The sequence below is a fragment of the Piliocolobus tephrosceles genome, chromosome 9, assembly GCF_002776525.5.
Source record: "Piliocolobus tephrosceles isolate RC106 chromosome 9, ASM277652v3, whole genome shotgun sequence".
NCBI classification, from domain to species: domain Eukaryota; kingdom Metazoa; phylum Chordata; class Mammalia; order Primates; family Cercopithecidae; genus Piliocolobus; species Piliocolobus tephrosceles.
In genome coordinates, this window is record NC_045442.1 from 332367 (window position 1) to 359976 (window position 27610).

Here is a 27610-nt window from a genome sequence, read left to right on the forward strand (position 1 = left end):
GGCTGAAATTTCAGGATGAAAGCTATGAAATCTCTATTTGTGTTTGTATGTCTATTAATGTGTGTTATGTACATGTGATATTTTCTTAACTCAGGATAGCATTGCAAAATTCATTTATAAAATCCTTTAAAAGTGCTCTATTCTAACTTGGTTGGAAAAAAAATAAGCATTTATAAATAAATATTCACCAAACTCCTAGAAATATAGGAACTGATCAAACGTTTTTTAAGTTAACACGATTTGGATAAAACTTAGTTAAATAAGGTTAATATAATATTTTTGGTGTAATAAAACAAGTATGTCTTCAAAGATACCACTATTGAATATAAAACAAACATAAATTCCTATTCTGCTTGAGTTCTACTCAAATAAGCTAATATTATACTTACTAGAAATGTAAAATCTTAAAGCTTATAAATTTGATTCTAATTAAGTTGTCATTCTTTTGAAAAACATTATTTCTTTTTTATGGCAAAAAGATACACATATATTTACAGTTAGCCAGCTGGACTTGGTTTAGATGATCCCAATTTTGTTGCACCATCCAAAGCATCATAATCAGGAGCCAGTCGAACACATGCCTTCTTCTCTTTATCAGGTCGAATCAGGATGTTGACTGTGGCCACATCCATGTCCCAGAGCTTCTTCACAGCCTGTTTGATCTTGTGCTTGTTGGCTTTAACATCCACAATTAACACAAGCATGTTGTTTTCTTCTATCTTCTTCATGGCCGACTCAGTGGTCAGCGGAAACTTGATGATAGCATAGTGGTGAAGCTTGTTTCTCCTGGGGGTAATCTTCCGGGGATATTTGGCCTGCCTCGGGAGTTGCAGTGTCTTGGGCCACCTCAAGGTGAGTGACATGTGGATCTTCTTTTCTGTGTGTTGCTGTGGACACCTTTCAACACTGCCTTCTTGGCCTTTAAAGCTTTGGCTTTGGCTTTAGGAGGGGCAGGAACTTCCTTCTTCACTTTCGGTGCCATCTTGTGAAAAGCGAAAAACATTATTTCAAAAATAATTTGTTTACTGTAAATCTGCTTAATAGTAGTTTCCAAAATACTTTTGGTAGTTTTTAACCTTAAAGTTAAGCTAAGTAAAAGATTTGCATTAAATATCTAGACCATTTATAAATAAGATACAATAATAAAACATTACTTACTGAACATAAATAATTCAAGTTTATATACTTTTTGCTTCTTATTTTTACAGAGAGACTAAAGATATTTTGGACCGTTAATAAACATGTTTTTGTCTACCACAATGAGAAATTGTACTATGAGGAAACACATCCCTGTAGATGTTGGGAGATGGTATACTCATACATTTTCTAACCTACTATGGAATGCTAATATATGACAGTTTATAATTGTTTACTTGTTAGTTTTCTCTGGAAAATAAAAGATTACTAAGTATTAAAATTATAATCAATATGTATAAATAAAACTACTAGAAGCAATAGAATAACTAGAAACAACTCTATGCAAAGCATGCAAGAAAAGTAGGGCATGTTTCACAAGTAAAGTAGGATGTATTTTTTATAAGGGAAACCCTCACAAAAGATACAAATAAAAAGAGATATCTAACCTTCCCTGTGTTATATTTGTGTGGGTAAAATGTCATGTTTTCAGAAATTATATAAAATTCCTGGAAATTTGTCAATGTCCTCCTTATCCATGCTATGTGCCAGTATAGAGTTATGAGTCATAATTCCAATTATTATTTTAAATGTTGTGTCAGGCGCAGTGGCTCACGCCTGTAATCCCAGCACTTTAGGAGGCTGAGGTGGGTGGATCACAAGGTCAAGAGATCAAGACCATCCTGGCTGACACGGTGAAACGCCATCTCTACTAAAAATACAAAAAATTAGCCGGGCGTGGTGGCGGGCACCTGTAGTCACAGCTACTCGGGAGGCTGACGGAGGAGAATGGCATGAACCTGGGAGGTGTAGCTTGCAGTGAGCCGAGATCATGCCACTGTACTCAAGCCTGGGTGACAGAGCGAGACTGTTTCTAAATAAATGTTGGATGCCACAGAAAAAATCGAATATCCTTGTCAACTGTGGTATAATCATACTCTTTGTCATTTAGATATTATTTCCCCCGATGCTTTCCTGAAAGCTCCTGCAATCAGCTACAGGTCAGAATGTTCATCTCCAATACAGGACTCCCTCTGAGACTCATGGAAAAGAGTATGACAGGTACTCTGGTTAAAGACTTCTGATGATATTGCTTAAATAACTTTAAGACCATACACTTGACTCAGTGAAGATCTCCAGAAGCCTGGTGGAGAAATTGATGGGGTCATGAGACTGCTAATCCAAGATCCAGCAAGACTGGAATTGATCACATGAAACTGAATGAACTGATGAAAATTGATTATAATTTTATAGCTTTTTAGAGCATTGCTGGTTCTTTCATGTTCTAGTTTCTGGATTTAAGAAATCTCTTTCTCTTAATCTAACTGTAACTTACAACAATTTAGTAGATTATACTTTTGTAAACAGAAGTTCAAGATCAGCCTGGGCAACATGTTGAAACCCCGTCTCTACCAAAAATATAAAAAATTAGATGGGCACGATGATATGTGCCTGTAGTCCTAGCTAATCAGGAGGCTGAGGAGAGAGGATCACTTGCACCAAGGAGGTAGAAGTTACAGTGAGCTGAGATTGTTGCACCTTTGCACTCCAGCCTGGGCGACAGAGCCAGACCCTATCTCAAAAAAAAATTTTTTTTAAGGAAAGCTATAGCTATTGTGGGTTATCAGATTCTAGTCTTGTTTCTTGTTTTTGGGCTATTTTTACCTCTTTGTAAACTGGATACTGCCATCTGATGAATTTTGTCCCACAATGATACTTGTGGAATAAGAAGCCAAGTATTGTCTCTCCTACTAATGTATCTATTGTCAGTTAATTTGAAGGTCTCCAACCCTGGAACAAAGTTAGAAGAGGAAGGTTTTGCTCCACAAAATGCATAACCAAACTGTGGTACATTCATGCAATGGAATACTATTTAGCCGTAGAAAGGAACAAGCTATCAACTCACACAAAGACATGAGTGAATCTTGTATGCACATTGCTAAGTGGAAGAAGACAGTCTGAGGAGAATACACAGTGTGACCTCATTTAATGAGACACTGCAGAAGGCAAACTACACAGATGGGAAACCATTGGCTCCATGGAGTGGGGGTTTAAAGCATTCCATATGATACTTTAATAGTGGGATACCTACCACAATGTGTTGGTCAAAATATGCAGAATTTTACAACCAAATGGGTAAATCAAACTCTATTCAAATTAAATAAAATTACTCAGGATGTGGAGTATCCCAGGACAGAATACATCATGTGAAAAATAATTTAACTATGCTACAAATTACTATGGTTTGGATGTGGTTTGTCCCTGCAAAAACTCGTGTTGAAATTTGACCCCCAAAGTGGTAGTGTGGGGCGGTGCGGCCTAGTGGAAGGTGTTTGGGTCATGGGGATGGATCCCTCATCAATAGATTAATGTCCTCCATGGGGATGAGTGAGTTTTGCTCTCACAGGAATGGATTAATTCCTGCAGGAGTAGGTAGTTAACAAGAGCACTTTCTGGAAGTAGCACAGACTTCACCACTATTTAATTCTAACATATTTTCAGCACCCAAGAAAGAAACACTGCATTTTCCATTTTTCCCTCCTCTAACCTCTGGCAATCATTCCGTTTTGAGGCTGAGTAATATTCCATTGTGTGGAAATACTTCATGTTATTTATCCGCTCATCAGTTGGTGGATGTTTGGGTTGTTTCTACTTTTGACTATTATGGATAATGCTGCTGCACAAGTTTTTGTGTGGACATATGTTTTTAATTCTCTTCAGTATGAAGACTTGAATAGAATTGATGGATCAAAGAGTAATTCTATGTCTTACTTTTTGAGGAACTGCCAGACTGTTTTCCAAAGCAGCTGTACCATTTAAATCCCACTGATTTCTTTTCTGACATTTTTATTCTTTCCGTCTGCTTTTTTTTTTTTCTTTTTGTGAAATTCTATTTTAAACACCGAAGATGAATCAGGAAAATCAACGCAGCTTCTTCAACAAATAAATTACAAGAAAATGATATACAGGAGATACAGGGGAAATGTATAAATTATGTAGACTTAAAAACACATCAGCTAATCACAATGTATGAATTTTATTTGGGAACATAGACGGAACAGAATCGCCCATGTGTTTCTGGTTGTTCTGAAGGGTTATAGATATATAGGGGTTTGTTATATTCATTGTTTATTTACATATATGTTTAAAATTCTCCATATAAAGGTTTTAAAAATTCCATTGGAAGTCTTATGTTTTAAAATGTACTCAGAATTTGTTTTAATCAGGGATGTTAAGACCTGCAGACATGGAAGTGACTGTCCCATGGAAATATGTTCATACTCACAGATCCCTAGAAATAGGAGGAACAGGGATGCCCCAGGCAGAAGCATCATTTTTATTGGTCCTTTTCTCCTATATGTAAATTTAAGAATCTCCCTAAGTTACACTGATAAGACAGAAGAACGTCTCATTTGAATTGCAAAGTATTTATAAATTAACTTTGGAAGAATTGTCATCTTGGTGTTGATTCTTGCCTTATAACATTATATTAAATCTCTCCACCCATTTAGGCCATCTTTTATGTTCTTCAATAGTTTAATTTTCTCCATCAATTTTGCACAGCTTTTGCTAGATTAATTCCTAGGGCTTTCCCTTTATTTTTGTGGGTGGCCTTTAAATTACATTTTCTATTTAACTGTTGCTGGTTATCAAATTTGTGTTTACTTATTTACTTATTTTTAGACAGAGTCTTGCTCTGTCACCCAAGCTGGAGTGCAGTGGTATGATTTGGCTCACTGCAACCTCCACCTCCCAGGTTCGAGCCATTCCCCTGCCTCAGCCTCCCAAGTAGCTGGGATTACAGGCACCTGCCACCATGCCCAGCAAATTTTTGTATTTTTAGTAGAGATGGGGTTTCCTCATATTGGCCAGGCTGGTCTAGAACTCCTGACCTCAAGTGATCCGCCAGCCTTGGCCTCCCAGAGTGCTGGGATTACAGGCATGAGCCACTGTGCCCAGCCTCAAATCTGTATGTTCTTTGTAACATATCAATTTAGGTCCATAATTTCTTTTTATCACTAAATATCATATTGTTTCTAAATCAAAAAAGGGGAAGGAATTTTCTTTCCTATTCTCTTCTTGCTGTCTGTATAATCTTCTTTTATATATCTTACTATTGTTAAACTTTAAATATATTCTGATTTCTGTAAGATTTCTGCTTTTTAAATATTTGATCCATTCTTTCTCATACATTTGTTACTTTATTAGTTTTTTACCCCAACATCTGCCTATTCTTTACTTTTTTTATCATTACTCTCTGCTTTTTGTATTATGACCTCACTTATGCTTTTCTTGGACTTTGCACTCTTATTTTTTCTAATATTTTGAATTCAACCGTTCCCTTATTAAACTTTACTTTCAACTTTCTTTTTTCGAATATTCCTATTATTTTTCCTTTACTTCCACCTCAATGTATTCCTAGTAGAGATTTATTTAACCACTGGTTAAAGAGAAAAGCATAATAGAAATTATTTTTAAAAACTACAATGAAAACTGTAACAACATATTTTCCCTCTGACTCTTTCGTAGCACATACACATTTGTAGAATGGTGATCATAACTTGCCTCCTCAGAAGACTATGTCTTTGTGAAATTTGCATTTATAGAGAGATGGCCAATAGGGCCAATAGAAATTTTGTTACATTAAAACATACAAAGCCGACATTTAAATGTTGTAACAAAAATAATAAAAGGAGGATATGACTGACCTTAAGAATACAATTGTCTGAACTTGGTGTCTCGGATCACAGCACGAGGCAGAATGACAGGAAACTTATTAATGTGTCTCCGCTGAACCTCATGCACCACAGCATTCATGTAGGGCACCTGGGCCTGTGGCTCATCTGGGGGCTCTGGTCACAGCCCACCACTCTGTCCGTTTCCTCAGGAACTTTACCTGCAATGACAAAATGGTGTCACTCATGTGTCATACAGAGTCCCTGAAATGTTGTCCTAAACAGGGCTAAAAGGTTGTAGAAACTTGCCTCGTCCTACAAATGGCAGCATTTTCTTCCCTCAGTTGTGCTGTGTTTTGAAGCTGTAGGAAGGGGAATGGAATGACTAAAAGTGCTGAGACTGCTCATTCACTCTAATGCCAGAATCTTCTCCATGATGTTTAATAAGAACTCTGAGGGCAGGTATTGCCACTGTTCACTCCCACACAGTTCCTTCCAAACTGAGGATGTGGAGAATTCTCACTTCAGAAGATGATCCAATATGTTACCATTAACCATTATTCTGAGCATGTATGAGAAGGTGAGGGAAAATATGCTTGAGTGCCTCTTGTACCAGCCAGTTTGCTAGGAACTTGTACATATGACAGTATTAAATTCTCTCTACAACCCTCTAGGATAGGTATTTATATTCTTTTTTTTAAGAGAATGAAGCTGCAATTTGGAGACATTGAGTAACCTGGTGGAGACTATCACATCGTGGAGCCAGCACTCAGACCCAGGACTGCTTTACTATGACTACGCACTGCTTTTTGGTAAACCAAACTTAGTAAGCCAGGGCAGTGTAGATTTTCTTAAAGTTGTGAAGAGAAAACAACTACTTTAGTTCCATCAAAAGGCTCCAGACATCCACAGAAGTGCTACAGACAGCACTCAGTTTCCACTTTGTGTGGCTTTGAGAGTGCACAGGCGGGTTATAGCTGGTGCCTGGTCCTGAGTCACAGCTGGTGCCGGTCCAGAGTCACAGCTGGTGTGTGGTGCACCCACCCTGCATCCTGATAACAAGAGGGAAGCTGAGCTGAAAGAGTGCACAGGCTGGTTCCAAGTCATAGCCAGTGTGTGCAACACCCACCCCACGTTCTGAGATTCAGAAGCACTCTCTTCCTCTTGCACCTTAGGCATTGTTTAAAAATCATTAGGGCCGCTGGGTGCGGTGGCTCACGCCTGTAATCCCAGCACTTTGGGAGGCTGAGACGGGCGGATCGTGAGGTCAGAGAATCGAGACCATCCTGGCTCACACTGTGAAACCCCGTCTCTACTAAAAATACAAAAAAGTTAGCCGGGCCCGGTGGCGGGGGCCTGTAGTCCCAGCTACATGGGAGGCTGAGGCAAGAGAATGGCGTGAACCCGGGAGGCGGAGCTTGCAGTGAGTGGAGATCGCGCCACTGCACTCCAGCTTGGGCGACAGAGCGAGACTCCGTCTCCAGCAAAAAAAATCATTAGGACCACTTCATGTCACCTTCATCACGATAAAAATATTTGAGGTTATTTAGTGTCACTTGCTATGTAACAGATTATACAGGGCTTTCCAACAGACCCTTCAAAATTTGGTAATAATGAACAAATTTGTGTGTTTCTTTTCTTTGGCGCAGACCCTGTTGGACTGAACAAAGGGGGATGAATGCAGGAATAAAGACAAAGAGAAAATAGCATATTTGAAGAAGGGGTCCGGGGCTCCTTGCTTCTAGTGAGCAAGGGCAGCCTTGAGCTTCTATAACCCTCCATACTTATTAGCTAGAAAGAACAGGGAGGGAGAGGTAACGGTTGGTCAGCTATTTGATTTATCACAGATGCACATAATTGCTTTCTTGGCACAACAGGCTTCAGACGTTCCTATAGACAATCACAAGGAACACTGTGCTGGGGGCACGACTGCCCTCAGCAATCCTTCTGGCAGCAGACGCAGTTTGTCAGTTTTCCAACACCCTGCTTTCATGAGAACAGTTTTCTGTTTGCTCACATAGCCTCCAGTGGTATACTGAGTTGGTCACAACCCTCATTCTTTTTGGCGTCTAACATCTCCTCCTTTTTGTTTGTGCATTAATTGGATAAAGGTAATTGCAGGTTGTGCAGCTGTCAATTGCCATTTGCTGGTCCAGTTGATTTTGTAGACTATGAACAAAAAACAAAAACATAATAACATTAGTCCAATAATTACAAGAAAGACATTGAAGTGCTGTTTGAAGTAGATCCAAGGTTTAAAGCTCTCTAAACTTTGTTGGTATTCTGCTCAAGCTTTTAAAGAGGGCTGAAATGCTTAAGTCTGCTTAAGGATTTTAGTTTGTAAATCATTAATATCAAAAGTAACATTAGCTGTGACAACTCCTTGTAAACGGGCCTTTACAAGGCTCCATGGATATTCACTTTGGTTGTATTCCAAATTAGTTACACAAATATGAATATGGTTCAAATGACAGTGCAATTGCTGCTGCAACTGCAAGCTTTGTACTTGTTCTCTCAGCTGTGGGTGGAGGATTATCCAGATGCTGAGGCAAGAGACTGAAGGCATAAACTGTTTCAGTACAATAAAGGAAACAGTGAGAATAAGAATAGTTATAATACAAATTAGATATAGAGATGATCATGGACATTATCAATCACTACTATAAACATTATTAATCATTAGCTTTGAATATTATTCTTTGTTGTATTACTAACATAACCAAGGAATAACCGGCGGGTATAGGGTCAGGTGCTGAAGAGATATTGTGAGAAGTGACCTAGAAGGCAAGAGGTGAGCCTTCTGTCATGCCTGCATAAGGGCCGCTTGAGGGCTCCTTGGTTAAGCGGTAACACCAGTGTCTGGGAAGGCACCTGTTACTTAGCAGACCGCGAAAGGTAGTCTCCTTTCCTTGGAAGAGTCAGGGAACAGTCTGCTCCACCAGCTGCTTGTGGGAGGCTGGATATTATCCAGGCCCACAGTTATCCGGAGTCCTAAACCCCTCCCTGTGGTGCTGTGCTTCAACGGTCACGCTCCTTGTCCACTTTCATGTTCCTCCCGTACTCCTGGTTCCTCTTGGAAGTTCTTAGAAGACAGAGGTAGAAGAAATAGTGAAAGTCTTAAAGTCTTTGATCTTTCTTATTAGTGTATAGAAGAAAACGCTGACATATGCTGCCTTCCCTCTCTGCTTAGGCTACCTAAGAGGGAAGGGCCCCCTGTCCTGTGATCACGTTACTTGCCTGACCTTGTCACTTGGATGACTCATCCTCCTTACCCTGCCCCCTTGTCTTGTATGCACTAAGTATCAGCGCGCCCAGCCATTCAGGGCCACTACCGGTCTCTGCGTCTTGGTGGTAGTGGTCCCTCGGGCCCAGCTGTTTTCTCCTTATCTCTTTGTCTTGCGTCATTATTTCTTACGATCTCTAATCTCCGCATATGGGGAGAACATCCGCCAAGCCCTGTAGGGCTGGACCCTACGTCTGGCACTCCAACATAGGTTTCTCCCTCCCTGTGTGAAGTTGCGCTTTGAGTGCAGAACTCAGCAGAGGACTTTTGACAACAGATTCCACAGCCACAGAAAAGCAGTCTTTAACACTGCAACCTCCATTTGTATCTCGGTGTTCATTTTATTTTGAAGCATGCATACCTGGCCAGCTGTGTGTGTCCAATTTTTTGCATATTGAGCTGTTTGAATGGAGCTGTGCATTGTTATTGAGGACACCAGAGTAGGGTTATTAATGTAACTAAGGGAGAGTATAGCAAAAATTATCATGCCTAAGGCTCTATGAGCATGATGAGTAAGTTGAGTCAAAAAGGAGTTTTGTAAGATGTAAAGCAGGGGTGCCCACCCAAGGCTCGGACAAATTTACAGAAATCCATAATCCAGGAATGCAACCCAGAATTATTAGGATGGATATGCTGTATGTTTGTATTGTGCTATATATAACGCAACGATACAGTTGACAGGAAGCACAAGTCAATTGGGCATCGTCGATCTGGAGTTGGTCCTCTTTTGCTGCTAGAGAAATGTAAGGATTAAAAGCACAAATTGTAAATTGAGTGGTAATATTTGTTTACCAGAGTAACTTTAAAACTGCGTTTAGCACTGTTACTATTATTGAATAGTGTTCTGACTCAAATGCTGCCATTAACAAATGGGAGTGCTGCTTTCCATATCAACTCCTGAATTGGATCTCTCTTTCCTTGATAATGCCATTGAGGCAAAGGTGGGCTAAAGCCAGTGCCGTGCCAAGCAATTTGCATGGCAGATTGGGAATGAATCCCAGTGTGATATAGCAAAGACATATTAAAGTTTTGCCACCAGTGCCAGCAAAGTTCATGCCATGAGGTCTGATGCTCACCTCTCCCAACCAAAAGACCACAGGGACCCCAGTCAATAATGTCTCCCGTTAACACGGACTGTTGTCTAGTTATGGAGCCAAGACATTGGTCCAAGGAAGGGGGTTAGGATTATCAAAGGGAGGCCACTCTGTACGATTAACACAATTTGGGCGATGTGGCCGGGAGTGATTAGTAACTACACCACTAATATTAATAGAGCTAAGGCCCAATAGGTACATATATTTTCCCTGGTAACTCAACCATGCCTGGGATTGAATTGCAAGGCAACTGCAGTTGAGCGATGTATCCTGGGTGACACATAAAGGAAGTCCCTCCAATGGAGCAGTATAATTGATACCATTTTTCGGAGAGTCTAATTGCTCTGTGTCGGGGGTTAGGGGTCCTGGTGCCCATGCTCCTTGATCATGATATATCTTAGGAGGAGTGTTGGTCCACAGTCTCGGTCATACTACCGGGGGATTAGGGACATATGCCCAATATGTTTTTGCCTCTACACAGGGAAAACATACTGCACAGGATATTACCGCTAGCATGGCCATAAACATGGGGTTTTTACCTGACTCTGACACTCCAGCAGTTTCTCAGCTTCCTGTGTGGGTTTCTTAATCTGCAAAACACAAGCACACTCTTGTCCCCACATCAGTAAATCCACTGGGCCTTTCCATTGTCCTTCTTTTGGAGATTTCCATAATATCTTTGGGTAAACTTTCCTCTTTTCCTGTAACATTTGCCAATGTCATTCTGCCAGAGTCTTATTATCTATACCAGGAGTCAAAAATTTTAAAGTAAATAAGGCTAAACACAATTTTGTTTGAGGTGGTAGCTGGTCTCCTACTCCCCCTTTGTTTTTTCAACGTATGTTGTAATGTGTGATGTGCCCACTCTATGAGGCCTTGTCCTCAGGGAGTGTAAGGAATTCCTATTTTGTGAGTGATTGGCCATAACTGTAAAAAATTTTGAAAATCATGACTAACATAAGCAGGTCCACTGTCAGTTTTTATTTGTTTGGGGACCCCCACATGGGTGAATGACGGCAGACAATGTCACTGGACATGGGCAGCTGTTTCCCCTGTTTGACACGTGGCATGTAGCTTATGAGATTAAGTGTCTATAGTCACATGAACATGGCTAAGCTTACAAAGGCTGCTATGTGTGTAACATCCATTTGCCCGATTTCATTCAGAGCTAAGCCTCATGGGTTACATCCTTCTACAGGTATAACACCAGGGACATGCTGACAAGTGGGACAGTCTTGCACAATAGCTCGAGCCTGGCTGCAAGAGAGATGAAACAGACGAGTAAGGGCAGTAGTGTTTTGATGCAGTGATGCATGAGAAGCTTGAGCTTGTTGAAATACAGAACCAATCAGTTCATCTGCTCCATCATTACTTAGAGATAGTGGTCCAGGAAGTTGTGTGTGAGAGTGAAAATGAAAAATATGAAAAGGAGCAGCATGAGAGCAAACAGCTTGCTGAAGTCTTAGAAGCAAACTAAACGACTCTGGTTTTAGGGTGCTTTTAATAGTGGCTCTCTCAGTGTGACTGGCTACATTTACAACATAGGCTGAATCACAGATAATATTAACAGGAGTTGAAGTGGTGAGCTGTAAAATCTGAGTAAGTGCCATTAATTCTGAGCATTGAGCTAAAACTTCAGGGGTTTTTATTGTTTGAGTATGCTTAGGTCCATAAACAGCTGCTCGGCCTTTGGAAGAGCCATCAGTGAAATAAGTCTGGCACCTGGAATAGGCTTGTGATGAGTAATCCAAGAAGGATAAAAGAGTGAACTTTATCAAATTTCAAAACTTTGATGGATAAAAATTATCTATTATTCCTTTTCTTGAGCCAACATTGTAGAGTGATGAAGCTCAGTTCCCACATCCTGACAAGCTTTGATAAAATTTCCCAAGTTTTTTGTACATCTCACAGGTGCCAGTGCATGTTTACAATCTATGTTTGCATTCTCATAAAGGTTAGCATTTCTGCATTTCTCATAAAGGTTCTCATAAAGGTTAGCATTTCTGCAGCTGCAGTATGAGGGATCTGATGCTTCACTGCCTCTTGTAATCTTGCAAGAAATTACACTTAGGGCTCCTGTGACCCTTGCATGATATGTAAAAAGGCTTGTACTGGGACTCCCTCTTCAGGAATTGTGGCCCAGGTACATTTAGCGACCTGTGCACACTGTTGATAAGCAGCATCTGGGAGTGTCTTTTGATGTTCCAGGTCTGAATAAGGGCCATTACCTAACGGCATATCCTCTGTAATGTTTCTGTGTCCAGCAGCATGATTCTGTCTAGCCTGGTCTGCACACAGTTCTTGCCAATTTAAATTCCATGTCAGATATGCACTAGCAGACAAACAAGTGTGAGCCAAATGTTTTACATCAAAGGGTAGAAGGCACATAGCACCAAATATAGATTCTAGCAATCCTAAAGTGAATGGGCTCTGTATTCCATCATTAACTACACTAGCTTTTAATTCCTTCAACAGCTTAAACTCTAATGTGGTGTGTTCATAAATAAACTGCTGTGGATTGTTTGGATCAGGCCTTACAGAGATAGGAAAAGCGCAGGGTCCTAAGGGCTCTCCAGCTATGGCAGCAAAGTGTAACATTCTCTGTATTGGGGTCTCTATTTCTGCTAACAAAGGAGGCAGAACAGATATTTCTGCAACTGGAGGGGGTGGTATAGGCCAATTTTTATCCTCCCTTTCCTGTTTTTTTATTTTCAATTGCTGCTGTGGGTGGGACAACAGATTCTCTCAGATTTTTAGACTCAGAACATGACTCCTGCTGTCCAGCAGAATAAGGAGGAGATAATGGAAGAAGGACAGTATAAACTAAACTTCAAGTGGAGAAAACAAAAGGATCAATTTTGAGATCTTTTGAGCCGTTTTAATCCTTCTCCTGCTGTGTCCCAATTTTCCACATCGAGAGTGCCTGTCTGTGGAAACCATGGGTTATGTGTAATAACCTCTGCAGCATCTTCGTTCATGTGTGAGAACTAACCTGAGCATCAGATTGTTTCCACAAAACTTTAAGCAACTGCACATAATGTTTTTCTTCAATAGACAAATTCTTCCCGATGTTACCCTCATTCAGAAACTTCCCATTCCCAGTACCTCTTTAGGGCACGACCTTATTTCTATTTCTGGCAATGATGGACTAGGTGATTCAGAGTAACTCTTCTGCTAAGATAAGGTGGAAACGCTGCATGCAATGGCTGTAAGAACCTGTGTGAAAGCATTGAAAGGATACCAAGGGAATGAGGAGTTGTAAGGACACTTTCCATGAAGCATTTGGTGATTCAAAAAGTGTTGTGTGAATTTATTAACAAATAACATTATTACATATCGGTCATTGTCAACAAACGAACATCCCTGAAAACCTCTGTGAAAACTTTTTATATCCTGATTAATATATTCTGGCCCATTTTTCATGTGCTTCACTTTGATAGAGTTAATCCATAAAATTGCTCCCTACTTTAGCTTATCAAATGAAGTATTATTTTGTGGACTGGAGGCCAAAAAGTCAATGTGAGCTTCTCACAGGTTTTTAAAGCTCCACTAAAAAGAATTATCCACTTGTCTTTACTTTTGTTGACCAGAATAGTTGGTAACTCTGCCGGAGCCTCTACTTACCTGCCAAAAGCAATTAAATCTGGTTGATGCCTGAAACCAAATCTCTCAGTCTCAAGTGTTATACAAGTTTTAAGTGGAAAGGTAAACTGTGGAGTAATGAAATTTTGGTTTTACTGTACATTTTGTTATCAAGATAATATGCATGTTTGAAATCTTGTCGTTATTTGTAATTCAGTTACTGTCTGCTTTTAACCATTTGCTTTCCTAAAGAAAATTTGAGATCCAGAGACTTCAAGGGATTGGGGAAAGAGAGGCGTCAAGTCATTTGCACTTTGTACCTGTAAGTTATGTAATAAACTATTATACTTGTAAAACAAACAAACAAAAAAAAACAACAACAACAACAAAAGCACAGATGAGACAGAAAATCTCAGCAGAGCTATCAGCAATTTCAGAGGTCTGGGGGAACAAAACCAGGAATCAGAGGTGTTCAAGGAGGAAGATCTGAAGAGCTTGAGTGGTCCTGGGGTGCTGATGCCTAAGCCTGCCTTAGGGAAAAGCAAATCCTCTCTGTAAGAAGGTAACATTATTACAGCCTCAAATTATATCTGTAATTTTTTTCAGATAAGGTATCCAGAACCTAACAAAAAAACTAGCAGACCTTCAAAGAGATAGTATTACATGGCCCTAACCAAGAACACATGGATTACAAAAACAGACTCATTGAGAATCGATGCAGTGGTGACATCAGACACGGACTTTAAAATAACAATGATTACTATGTTCAAAACATCTCAAACTAAAACACAGAATAATGAAATTTAAAATTCCATGAATTGTACAGAGCTGAAGACAGAATTAGTGAATTGAAAGATAAGACAAAAATACCCAGGCCAAACAATAAAAGTCAAAACTCCAAAAGAACATAAGAAACATTTGGGATAGAGTGAAAAGACCGGACATGTGTAGTTGAAGTTCCAGAAGGAGAGGAGAGAGGAAATATGGCAGAAACAATACTGGACAGGATAATGACTGAACTTTTGCAAATCAACACTTATTTTCTTTAATGAAGCAACTAGATAAATACAAATAAAACCAAATTTAGGCAACTCATGTGAAAACTAATGAGAATAAAAAAATAAAGAGATAAAAGCATCCAGGGAAGGAAATATACAAATCACCTTCAAGAGGACAGCAATAGGATTTACTATGATTTTGCGACAGAAACAATAGAAACCAGAACTCAGAAAAAGGAAATATCTTCACATGCCTGATAGAAAATAATCACTAATCTAGGATTCTATATTACTGAAAAATTTATTTAGAAATTACAGTGAACTTACGGCTTTTGGAGGCAAGAATATCATTAAATTTGTCACCAGAAAAAGAGCACAAAATATATGCTCTTAAAGGATATATTTTAGGTAGAAGGAAAATGATTCCAGTATTTCATGGGAGCTTATTTATTCATTTGTGTCAGAGATAGACCTGGGGATAACATTACTGGCCCAAGGATATTTGTGTCTTCTGCCTTAGCAGACACGGCCCAACAGGAGGACATGTGTTTAAATGCATTCCCAGCAGCATTACTGGTCATAACTAAACTGAAAACAATCCAAATACCAATCAACAGTCAAACAGAGAAATAACGTCCATTGAGTAGAATATTATACAGTAATGAAAACGAATGTATCACATCAATGTACAACATGGATGAATCTCACAGACACACTTTTGCACTGAGGCCAGATCCTAAGGAGTGCCCGCTGTTTAATTCTCTTTAAGTACAGTTCTAACCCAGGGAAAATTAAACTGTGGTGTTAGATGTCAGAATATTTGGCACCTATGAAGAGGGTGAGAGGAGACTTCTGTTCCTTGATTTAAGTAGTGGTTACACGCGTGTGTTCACTTAGTGATCATCCATTGAGTTGTACACTTATGGCTTCTGCACTTTTCTGACTACCTTTTATACTTCAGAAAAGGTTTATGAAAGCTGACTGGTGAGTAAAATGGAACAGAGGCAACAAGGCTTAACACTAAGCTGGTGATCTGAAAGACAAAGTGAAGGACATCTCCCCTAATAGAGAAGTAAAGAGGGGGTGACATGGGAGAAACTGAGAGAGTAAAAGAGTGGGAGAGAGAGGGAGCACACGAAGGTGTTTATGCATGACTGAGAGTTAAAGGCAGAAAACAAAGAGCATGGCTTGAATATCCTCCCTATAGTAATTCTAAAAGCAGAGAATAGAGACAATTTGGGAAAAAAGTCACAGTATAATAGGAGAAAATTTCTTCAAGTTAAAGAGACAGGAGTTGTCAGATTTAAAGCAAATGCCAAATGTCAATCACACCTTGGACACATACTGATGAAATGTCAGAACACCTAAGAGAATGTTCTAAGAGCATCCTCGGGGAATAAAAACCATGGTTCCCTATAAGACAGCAACATGGGCACATATTGCCCACCAGCCCTTCGGACACTGCAAAATTTAGCAGCAGTGAAGTTGGTTTTGAATCCTGTGCTCACCCACCTAGCAGCTGGGCGTGAGGGAAGATGCATGAGAGCACTCAGAACATATCCATGCTTTCCCCAATAGTATCACTAAGATTGCGCTTCAAGTAAAAATCTGCAAGGCAGTATGGGGGGGGGGGGGGGGGCGGGCACTGAGAGAGCATATCTGAGTGTCCACTCCTTTCTTTCCTTGTCCAGTGCAGGGGCTAACGAGGCTACCTGAAGTTGTCAAATCAATCCAACAGATTTCATCCACAACCAAACCAATAGAGTATCTACCATTCACTTAGCACAACTCTGTGGAGAGTGGACACGTTCATCTTTCTTTAAAGATGAAGATGAGACTTCAGAAAGTGCAAGTAACTTGCACAAACCACAAGTGTAAATAAGCAAGGGTAAGATGGAGCCTGTCGGAGTGACACCCCCTCACATTCTTCTACCTACATCACAACTATACACTGCACCCTTGCAGCTGGCCTCTTTGGCCCTCAAAAAGCCAGGCAAATTGGCATGTTCAGCAAAAACGAATGGAAGGGCACAAGAGAGAAAGCTAGTGGATCTGAGTGAACAGAGGCACAGTGCCGGTTGGCTGGGCTATGCCAGGGTAGTGATGACTCAGAGTCTGGAGTTGGTGCCTAGCACCACATGCTCCAGCCACACAGGAAGGGCTGTTTGCAACAGAAAACTGAAAAATCTGAGGCCCAGCTGAGGAGTGCTGAGGCTGGAGACAAACTGTATCCTTTGAGGATGTCAGCTAAGATTGGGAATCTCCCTCTGCCTCCAAAGTCGATGGCCTGGCCACAGAGGGCATCCTTCAAGGGTTGGTACCCAAGGAGCATGACCACACACTGGAGCCCAGATGCAGTGAGGACACAGGCCCGTGCTTCTCAGCCAGCTGGGGGGAGAAGCGAGAGCCCTCTTTTTCATGGTTCACGGGTGGACGTCAGAGGTGTAAACCACTCCCTCTTGCCTCTCCTGGAGGCTGATTGTTCCATCCTACCCACCACCATGGGCTTTGTGCTGAGTGAACTAAGCCACAATCTAGGGCTGCAAATATCTGGGGCCACAGAGGGGCAGGTGGGTGACTGGAGAAGGCCCAGCACATGGGGCTCTTTTTCTATGCTGGAGTCGTCTTTCCCATCTTGTTTTCTCATAATTTGGTTCTGTTATCTGAAGTTGAACAAATCACTTATTAAGCATTCAACAAAGATTTCTGAGCACCTACTCGGTGCCACACAGTATTTCTGACTGGGAACAAACCAGGGAACAGCCAGAACCTTGCCGTCTTTGAACCCACATTCAAGTGTGGGAGACAGACCACTCCACCCAAAAAGAGGATAGCGAGGTACAGGGCATGCTCATGAGAACTCTGAAGGGCAGAGGGCAGGGAGGTGCTGCTGGCAGGGGCTGTGTTCAGGCAGGGGAGGAGGAGAGGCAGGAGACAGGTCCCACGGAGCCTGCAGCCACCTGTGCAGTGGTTGGGGACCTGTAAGTGCTGAGGAGGATGAGGCCCATCTTCTCCAGAGTCCCGCTGGCCACTGTGTGGCCTGGGCATGGGTGGAGGGACAGGCATCTGTCTGAGGCTACAGCCACAGCAGCAGAGGCAAGAAGTGGTGCTGGATTGGTCAAGGGACCAGAGATGAGTGATTCAGCTGTGATGTATTTAAAGGTAAAGCTGAGAGGATTTGCTGATGGCTTGGATCTGGTATGAGACAGAAAGAATCAAGAATGATTTCTCGGCTTTTGGCCTGAGTGCCTGTAAGAATGGGTTTCCACTTAATGTTGTGGAAGCCAAGAACAATGATGAAGGTGAGCAGCCAGGAAGAGAAGAGGCCAGAGATGACCTGAGCCACAGGGCACGTTAAGGAGTGGAGCTGGGCGCCGAGTGCAAGGAGGCCACAGGATACACAGGACAGGTAGGCAAGGTCCAGCCCAGGCAGGGTCACGGAGGTCTCTCTAGGGATTCCAAATTTTACCCTCAGCACCCTCGGAACCCATTGAAGGCTTTTAAACAGGTGAAGGGAATGATGTGACTTATGTCATTAAGTGGGTTCTAAGTAAATGTGCACTACTGAGATGGAGCAAGGAGGCCTAGTGAGCGGGGAACCTGAGAGCTCATGCCGAAGGCGATGGTGAGGGCAGGAAGGGGAAAGGAGGTGCCACAGGTGAGGCCCATGTTTCCAGCTGGGATTATAGGTGTGAGACACCATGCCCAGTCTTATTTTATTTTTTAATGCCAATTAGAGCTTTTTTTAAATATACTTTTAGTAGTGAAACATTGTGTACACAACACATAAATACATCGATATATTAAGTATGCCAATAGAAGGACATCTTATAGATTCATAAAAACATGTTTTTCCCTTAGACTTTCAGATACTTGATAGCCTGTTTCACAACCCTGAAAAGCTAAATAGCCTTAAATTTACATGTTAAAGGAAACAACTCAGGTGAAATTAAAATAGTGAAATTTACATTATAAGGTGTGGAGAACAAAGTTTGGTGTGCTAGAGGGACATTAAAATGGATTTAATTGCCAATTAAACATAACATTATAGAAAGGACTTTTAAAAAAAACACACTCACACACACACACATATACAAAGACCCTGTAGCTTTTACTTCAAAACTATTAGCCATGAAATAAATACAAATTCACTGGCTTACAAAAAGAACTTGCTGGATCTAAACAGTGGTTTTATCTTAATAGGAAAACAACAGCAGATTTATAGCAGGCAGAAAAGGAAAACTAGAGAAAATGAGGACTTAGGAATCTTTAGTTTGCAGGTCAATCTTAGGGCTCTCTTTTTCCTTATGGTAAATGTGCACAAAGACCATATTATTTCCATTTTAAACTTTGGCAAGTGGAGGTGCCAAAAACCTATGAAGTGCTCAAAAGGGGTTCATTCTCCTTGTTTTCTCCTCATTGTTAGATTATTTGTTTCCCTCTTTTTTGTTTTTTGTTTGTTTGTTTTTCTTGAGGAACTGAGCTGTGGCCTAGGGTTTTTGTGTGGCGGGTCGATGTGTGCTGCTTGTGGGCAGAATTCCACACAGTATGTCATCACTGAGTTGTTTCCACCCTCTTATGTGTCTCGTTTTCTCTCTCCAGAGGTCTATGACCTCAGAGAGGGCTGAAAATGCTGGGTGATCAGCCCTTATATGCATTTCCTGGATGAGCCATTTTTAAAATTAATTTTTGCTGGGAATTTCCCTGCAAGGCTGCTGCATGTCATGGGGAGTCAAGCCCCTAGACATTCCCATGATGCCCCCCAGTCACCCAGGGACATCTTTCAGCTGGGAGGAGCAAGATGTCCTTTCTCTTCAGAGCTGAGAAAGCTCAGTGTCTCATTAACGTATGAAAACAACAGTTCAGTTCCTCACACAAATGCACACAGACTAACAGAATTAAGATTAAATTTGGGAGAAAAAGCAAGAGAAGACCCTTTAGAATGTCTCTCCAAACTAGAATTAGAATCCTTAAACAACAACCCCCTAGGAGACAAAAGGAAAAAAAAAGCAGCCAAGACCACTTCCTGTAAACTGTGCTCAGCATGTTTTTTTGTTGTTTTGTTTTCTCCTTTTTTCTCTTGCAGCTGTGAGGAATTTTGGCCAAATTAGAGAGGCCTTGTTACCCATAATTTGGAATTCTCACTCAGATTTGACCAAGTCAGGTAGAGTTGGTCAAATCTGATGGGAGGAAGACAAGAACAAAAAACAACAACAAATATCCTAAGAATATGCACAAGCAAAACCTCTCGCCCACATTATCACCTTCCCTATTTCCCAAGTTTTATTTTTGTTGTCATTCCACCAAATCAGTTTTCCTTCATGTGGGCTGTTCTTTTTACCAGTAAGATGTTGTTCTGCAGAGGTAGTAGTCTGATTTCTATGAATGTTTAAAAAAATTTAAAGTATTGAATGCTAGATTAAGTTGCATCTGGGGAGTGTTATACTCCTTACTGTCTCCCCCTTTTCTTTGTTTAACCAATTGAGTTTTGCATGTTCTATTAGTTCTTTCAACTATGGCCTGTCCTTGGGAATTATAGGCAATTCCTGTTGTATATGTAATTTTCCACTGATTTAAGAATTTTTGGAATGCTTTACTACAGTACCCTGGCCCATTGTCCATTTTAATTTTTTCTGGAATTCCCATGACAGCAAAACAAGATAATAAACGTCTTTTAACATGGGAAGTACTTTCTCCTGTCTGGCAGGTTGCCCATATGAAATGTGAATAAGTATCAACTGTCACATGGACAAATGACAATTTTGAAAATGAAGGTACATGCATGACATCCATTTGCCGTAATGCATTAGGACATAGACCTCTGGGATTAACTCCTGCCTCTTGAGTGGGCAGGTGTAGAACTTGACACTGTGTGCAATGCTGTACAATATGTTTTGCCTATTTCCACGTAATATCAAATTTATTTTTTAATCCTGTTACATTTACATGAGTCAAGGCATGAAGTTCTCGTGCTTTTACGAATGCAGAGGATACCAGCAAGTCAGCCTGTTCATGTGCTTTAAAGGCCCTGGTAAATTAGTATGTGCTCAAATATGAGTAATATAAAATGGGAAACTTCTTTTTCTTATAGTTTGTTATAATAAGTTGAACAGCTGGTTTAACTGATCATCCATACTGTATTTGATTAGGGCTATCTCAACATCCTTTGTAGCCTGTACCACATATGCAGAATCTGATACAATGTTAATAGGCTAATTAAAATCATGTAACACTGTAATGATGGCAACCAACTCTGCTCTTTGAGCTGAGTGATACTGAGTTTCGATAACTCAGCCTTTTGGCCTGGTGTAAGACACTTTTCCATTGCTGGAACCATCAGTAAACACCATCAGCATTTTCTAAAGCTTCATGTTTGTTAATTTTAGGTCAAATCCAAGTAGTCAATTTTAAAAACTGGAAGATTTTGGTTTTTAGGTAATGATTGTCAATAGTTTCCACAAAATCAGCAAGACCAATCTGCCATGTGCCAGAATTGATAAAGGCTTGTCTAAACTGTTCCTTGTTTAAAGGAACAATGATTTTGTGTCACTCCCACACAATTTTATTATTCGTAATCTTGCCTGACCAATTAATGTAGCCATTTGGTCCATGTACAATGTAAAAGTCTTGTACTGTGAGGAAGGAATGACCACTCCACAAGATCTGTATTTTGAACAATGATGCCTGTTGGAGAATGTGCAGTAGCAAAAATCAAAAATCAAAAGTTGGAGTGGGGCCAAGGGATCTATTATATTTACTTGTGCTGACCAAATTTTTTCTTCAACTAATTCAATTTCTTTGGTTGCCTCTGGAGTTAATGTTCTTTTACTATTTAAGTCCACATACCCTCTTTAGAGAAAAAATTTGACATGGCATAAGTAGGAATGCCTAGAGTTGGTTGAATCCAATTAAAATCTCCTAGCAACCTTTGAACGTCATTTAATGTTTGTAATGTGTCTCTTCTTATTTCTATTTTTTGTGGTTTAATTTTCCTTTCCTCTACCTGCATTCCCAAGTAATGAAAAGGAGTAGAGGTTTGAATCTTATCTGATGCTACTGTCAGTCCTGCGTTGGCAACCTCATTTGCAGAAATGTGTGACAGTTAATTAGTTTGTCTCTCATTTCTGCAGCACACAAAATATCATCAACATAATGAATAATAGTCTGAAAACTTGTCTCTAACTGAAGAGCTTGACCTACAAAAGTCTGACAAACAGTTGGACTATTAAGCATTCCCTGAGGCAACACTTTCCACTGAAACCTGGTGGCTGGTTATTATTTACGGCTGGTATAGTAAAAGCAAATCCTGTTTTGCCAGAGGAATGGTAAAAAAGCAATCCTTCAGATCAATTATAATTAAAGGCCAATCCTTGAGGATCATGGGCAACCTGGGCTGGAGAGCCCCCATGGGTTGAATTATGGCATTAACGGCTCTTAAGTCAGTTAGCATACACCATCTGCTGGATTTCTTCTGCACTACAAACACAGGAGAATTTCAAGGCAAAAATGAAGGCTCAATATGTCCCTTTTCTAATTTTTCCTTTGCTAATAAGTGTAAAGCCTCTGGTTTTTGTTTTGGTAGCAGCCACTTATTCACCCATACAGGTTTTTCTGTTTTCCAAGTTAATGGAATGGGTTTTGGAGGCTCTACAGTGGCCGCCCCTAAAAAGGATACCCTATTCCTTTTCTTTCTTGATTTCCCTCAGCCTCAGTTGGGACTTTCATGCTGTCTTCACTCTTTCGTAGTCCCTTTCCAGGGAGATATCCCATTTTAGTCGTGATTTTTTGACTCATGGGGCTGTATGGGGAGGCTGGGATAGTTCTCTCCGCACGCTATTGTTGTAACAAGGCTCGGCCCCATAAATTGACTGGAATAGAAGTGATTATAGGTTGAACTGTACTTTCTTATCACGTCCTAGACAATGTAAAATCACAGCACTCTGATACACTTCTGAGGCAGTGCCTACGCCGACAAGTCCTGTAACAGGCTTCTGTTTAGGCCAATATTTTGGCCATTGATTTAAGGTAATGATAGAAACATCAGCCCCAGTGTCCACCAGTCCTTCAAACTGTTTTCCCTGAATAGTGACTGCACACACGGGTCGATCCTCTGAGACCTGACTAGCCCAATAAGTAAGTGGCTTTTCCAGCAGGGTTGATACTTCCAAACCCTCCTGTTCTGTTTTGCTTTCCCCAATTCTAATATAAGGCAAAAGCAGTAATTGAGCAATTCTATCACCTGGATTGGCACTGCAGGGAACAGTGGAACTGATCACTAACTGAATTTCCCCTTTACAATCTGAATCAATTACCCCAGGATGAATTTGGACTCCCTTCAAATTTAGACTTGATCTCCCTAAAATAAGGCCTACCATCCCTTCTGGCAGCAGGCCACATACCCCTGTAGGAATCTTTTGTGGGGGCTCTCCGGGGAGTAAAGAGACCATTTGAGTGGAACATAAATCTACTGCTGCACAGCCTGCTGTGACAGGGGGCAGTTGTTTTATTGCTGTCTCCCTGAAGCGATGGTATTTGCTGCAGGGGTTGTCATCCCTGAAAACCCTGAGGAACAAACGACTGAATTGGGAATGCCCCAGTTTGTTGTGGGGCCTGAGGCTGGCCCCTTTTCCCATTTCCCAACAATCACTGCCCATTTTTATCGAATTTAGAATGACATTGATTTGTCCAATGTTTTCCTTTTTCACATCTTGGACACAGGCCAGGTGGTTCTTTATTTTTCGCCATAATAGCTTGATTTGTCATATTCTGTTTATTTGAGACAGGGCAATTATTTTTTAGATGACCGATTTGAGCACAATTATAACATTTTCCCCAAAGTGTTCTAATTTGTCCTCCTAAATTGACCCATCATTGCTTGAGCCACTAGCATTGTCCGATCCCATCACTAGCCTTCACATATTTTGTAATTACATCAACTCCTGCTGGAACTTTTCCTTTTAATGGCTTTATGGCTGATTGACATTCTGGATTTGCATTTTCAATAGCCATTAATTGTGCCATAACTTTTCGGGTGTTATCATCTGTAATAGATTTTTGAGTGGCATCTTGCAATCTTGCCACAAAGTCAGGATATGGCTCTTTAGAGCCTTGTCTAATTGAATTGAAAGAAAGGCAGGCAGTTCCTGGGTCCTGAATTTTTTCCCAGGCCCGGAGGCAAATAGCCCTTACTTGTTCAATAGCCTCATTCTGCATTACTGATTGTTGGTTAATGGTGCTCCAGTTTGGACCTGTTCCTTACAATTGGTCTGCATCTATATTAACAGTGGGATTACCAGTGCGATTTTTTTCATGCCTGTTCTTGTACTCCATCAATCTACCAGGTTTTAAACTGTAGAAACTGAGAGGGTGAAAGGGAAGATTTGGCCAAAATTTCCCAATCATAAGGAACAAGTCTATTTCCACGAGCAATGGAATCTAACAATGTTCTCATATAAGGGGAGTTGGGTAAATATTGTTTAACTCCTTCCTCCATGTCTTTTAAATTTTTCATGGTGAAAGGTTCATATCTAGCCTCAGCTCAGGCAAGCGTTCCTGCTTGGGTCCATTTCTCGGCCTTTACCAGTTGTAAAATTACCGGGAACTGCCACGCCTCAAGATCTCCCCGTCTTCCGGCTTCATCAATGACCACATGCAATGTACTACCTTGTCCACTAGGTGGTGGTGGTGTGTAATACGCCACCACCGCAGGTTGCTATTTGGCGCACGACACACAGCTTGAGGTCTCTATTGAACCTCTGGAAGCAGCTGATGTTGATAAGCAACAGATAGTTGAATTTTATTTTCCATCAAAATAGGGTGATATTGTGGACGCTGTATTTGTGGCACACTGGTGTAGTAGCTGTTTCCCTTTCTTTTTCTCTCTGATATGCCCATTAAGCCTGTGTTAACAATTGCCTATTCTGTGATGGGGGTGGAAGTACTGGAGCATCTATCTGTCTAGATGAAACAGGTATCGGCACTGTGGGGGGAGGAGCTGACCATCTTGCTTTAGACTCTGACAGCCCCAATTATTTTGGACCGTCCCCCCCCTCCCCATTTTGATGATTCAGGATATATTACCTCCTGTAATTGATTGTAGTCAACATTTTGCATTGACCGGGCCATTACAGACTCTGCTACACTTTTACAATGTGAACTTTCCATTCCTATCTTGAATTCTGTCCCTGACTCTTCTTCACAACCTATTACACAGCTTTCAAGGGCATCAGAAACTGAAACACTATATTCTCCTGTTTGAAATGGTTCTAAAGTTGCTTTAATAATGGCCCAATCATTCCATACTGTAAGTGGGATTTTACCTTCCCTATTTGCTTGTTTTATTTGCCAATTTTTTTTTTTTTTTTTTTTTTTTTTTTTTTTAGCCAATCTTTTAGATCTAAAGTTCCCTGTTCTGGAAACCACAGGTAGAATGTTCTATTGTTTGAAATAGCATAATTAGATTTTCTGTAGAGGCTCTAACTCCCCCTCTTCTTAAAATAATTTTAATAAAGCTAAGATAAGAAGCATATTTGCTTTCAGTTTGACCCACTGTTACCCCGGGTTCCTCCGAATGCACAAGCTTACCACAAGGCTGACCATGGACATACTCAGGAATCTCTCACTGACTTGTCCTCGATGACCACACTCTAGCGTATCTTCACCTTAGAGAAAGGAACCCACGTGGGGCACCAGATGAAGGGGGCCTGCCCCTCCACATCTGTGGGTATTTCTCGTCAGGTGGAAATGAGAGACTGAGAAAAGAAATAAGACACAGAGACAAAGTATAGAGAAAGAACAGTGGACCCAGGGGACTGGCACACTCAGCATGTGAGGACCTGCACTGGCGCTGGTCAGAGTTCCCTCAGTATTTACTGATTACAATTTTCACTATCTTGGCAGGAGAACAAGGTGATGATGAGGAGAAGGTTGGCAGGAAAACGTGAGCAAAGGAATCTGTGTCACAAATAAGTTCAAGGAAAGGTGTTATGCCCAGACCGTTTATTCCCCGAAGAAGACCACCAGAGTCCAGAGTCAAAGCCAAGCGGCGAGGATCTTTACTGCAAGTTCGAACTTGGTCCCTCCATTCCACAACATACAAGAGGGACTCGAACGAGGCATGTGCTCGCTTCTTATAGCCCGATGTAAACAGGATATGTAAAGTTACAGAGAAACAAGGGAATTCTTGTGGTTACAGCATTACAATTGGTTTACATTTTAAGTTACACTTTTAGCAGTTTTCTTATTGGTTCCTGCGCTTTTACAATCGGTTGTAACCTTATCGGAGATCTCAAGGCTATGATATATGGAGGAATGTGTTTGTGTCGGGCCCAGGAAGTGGAAGCCTGTGGGGGGATGTGATGTGTCGGGCTCAAGGCTATTATATGGAGGAATGTGTTCTTTCAAGGGTACTGTGCCCAGATGTGCAACTAGGCCAGCTTTATGCTTCCCTCCACCCGAACATCTCAGTGTAGCAAAGAGTAACAGAGCGGCATTGCCACCAGCATATCTCACCTCCAGCCACAGGGCGGTTTTCTCCTATCTCAGATAAAATGAAAGGTCGGCTTTACACGGAGACATTCCATTCCCAGGGCCATGCAGGAAACAGAGGCCTTCCTCCTATCTCAACCACAAAAAGGCCTTCCTCTTTTACTAATCCTCCTCAGCACAGACCATTTTCGGGTGTCAGGCTGAGGGACAGTAAGGTCTTTCCCTTCCCACGAGGCCATATTTCAGACTCGCTTGTACCTGGGAGGCAGAGATTGCAGTCAGCCAAGATCGTGCCATTGCACTCCAGCCTGAGCCACAAGACCAAAACTCCATCTCAAAAAAATAAAAAAAGTGATGGGGATATGTCAAAGGTAACTGAAAGATTTGCAAGTGGCAAAAAACTGAATTAATTTGAACAACAAAATAAAAAAATAGTACTGGATTATAAACAAAAATATGAAATATTTGTGAGCCACATAATGTAAGTAAATGATTGAATGAACGAATAAATATAAATAAATGGGGAGAAAAGAGAAATCTTTTGAATTTCAAGTAATTTGTTCTCTGCTCTCAGGAGGCAGAGATTGCAGTGAGCCAAGATCGTGCCATTGCACTCCAGCCTGAGCAACAAGAGTGAAATTCTGTCTCAAAAAAAGAAAAAAGAAAGCAGTCTGAGAGAGAGGGTTAGGGTTTGCCACCAGAGATCTCGCCCAGTAGTCTTTAACAGTGTGTCCATGTTGCTTCCAACATTCTCTTCACGATGATATGGGTATTCTCTGAGATGGCAGAGGCTTTCTCCACAGCTCTTGTCTTTCATTCATGCGTCCTCACCAGAATTGCCTTTAATGTCCACGTACCTACCAAAAGTCCCTTCATGGAAATCTAGGCTTTTTCCACCATGTATCTCAAAATTCATCCAGCCTCTGCTCACTGCCCAGTTCCAAAGCTGGTCCTTACCATCAGGTATGTTTCACAGCAGAACTCCAGTGTCACTAACAAAATCTGCATTAGTCAGGCATTAGTCAGGGTTCTCCAGAGAAACAGAACCAAAAGGGGTGTGTGTGTGTGTGTGTGTGTGTGTGTGTGTAAACATTATAAGGAATTGGCTCATGCACTTATGGAGACTGACAAGCTGAAGACCCAAGAGAGATGATGGTGTGGTTTGATCCACAAGCCTGAAAACCAGGTGAGCTAATGGTGTGGTTTCTACGTGAAGGTCAGCAGGTCCAAGACCCAGGAGGAGCTGATATTTCTGTTCAAGTCTCAAGGCAGGAATAAAACAATGTCCCAGCTCAAAGGCAGGTGGGAGGAATTCCCTCCGATTTGGGAAATGGTACGTTTTTGTTCTATTTAGAC

The 27610-nt window shown here is 41.0% G+C and overlaps 1 long non-coding RNA gene and 1 pseudogene across 4 annotated transcripts in view; both read right to left on the reverse strand.

The window, feature by feature from the left end:
- Positions 1 to 202: 202 nt before the first annotated feature.
- On the reverse strand, positions 203 to 6027 carry LOC111522064 (annotated as a pseudogene). 2 transcript variants are annotated; one of them, XR_004229117.1, is made up of 2 exons: positions 5844 to 6027; positions 203 to 982 (listed from the first exon to the last, which is right to left on the reverse strand). The product of XR_004229117.1 is annotated as a 60S ribosomal protein L23a pseudogene, transcript variant X1 (transcript). The 2 variants fall into 2 exon arrangements; XR_004229118.1 differs by lacking the exon at positions 5844 to 6027 and adding an exon at positions 2800 to 2925.
- A 1184-nt stretch (positions 6028 to 7211) lies between these two features.
- LOC111522044 overlaps positions 7212 to 27610 on the reverse strand; it is a 29290-nt gene continuing 8891 nt past the window's right edge. The window contains exons 2-4 of one of the 2 annotated variants that reach the window (XR_002725138.2): positions 10727 to 10777; positions 8682 to 8892; positions 7212 to 7979 (exon numbers count right to left, since the gene is read on the reverse strand). This is a non-coding gene — a long non-coding RNA (uncharacterized LOC111522044). The remainder of the gene's footprint in view (positions 7980 to 8681; positions 8893 to 10726; positions 10778 to 27610) is intronic. The other variant, XR_002725137.2, reaches the window with a different exon arrangement.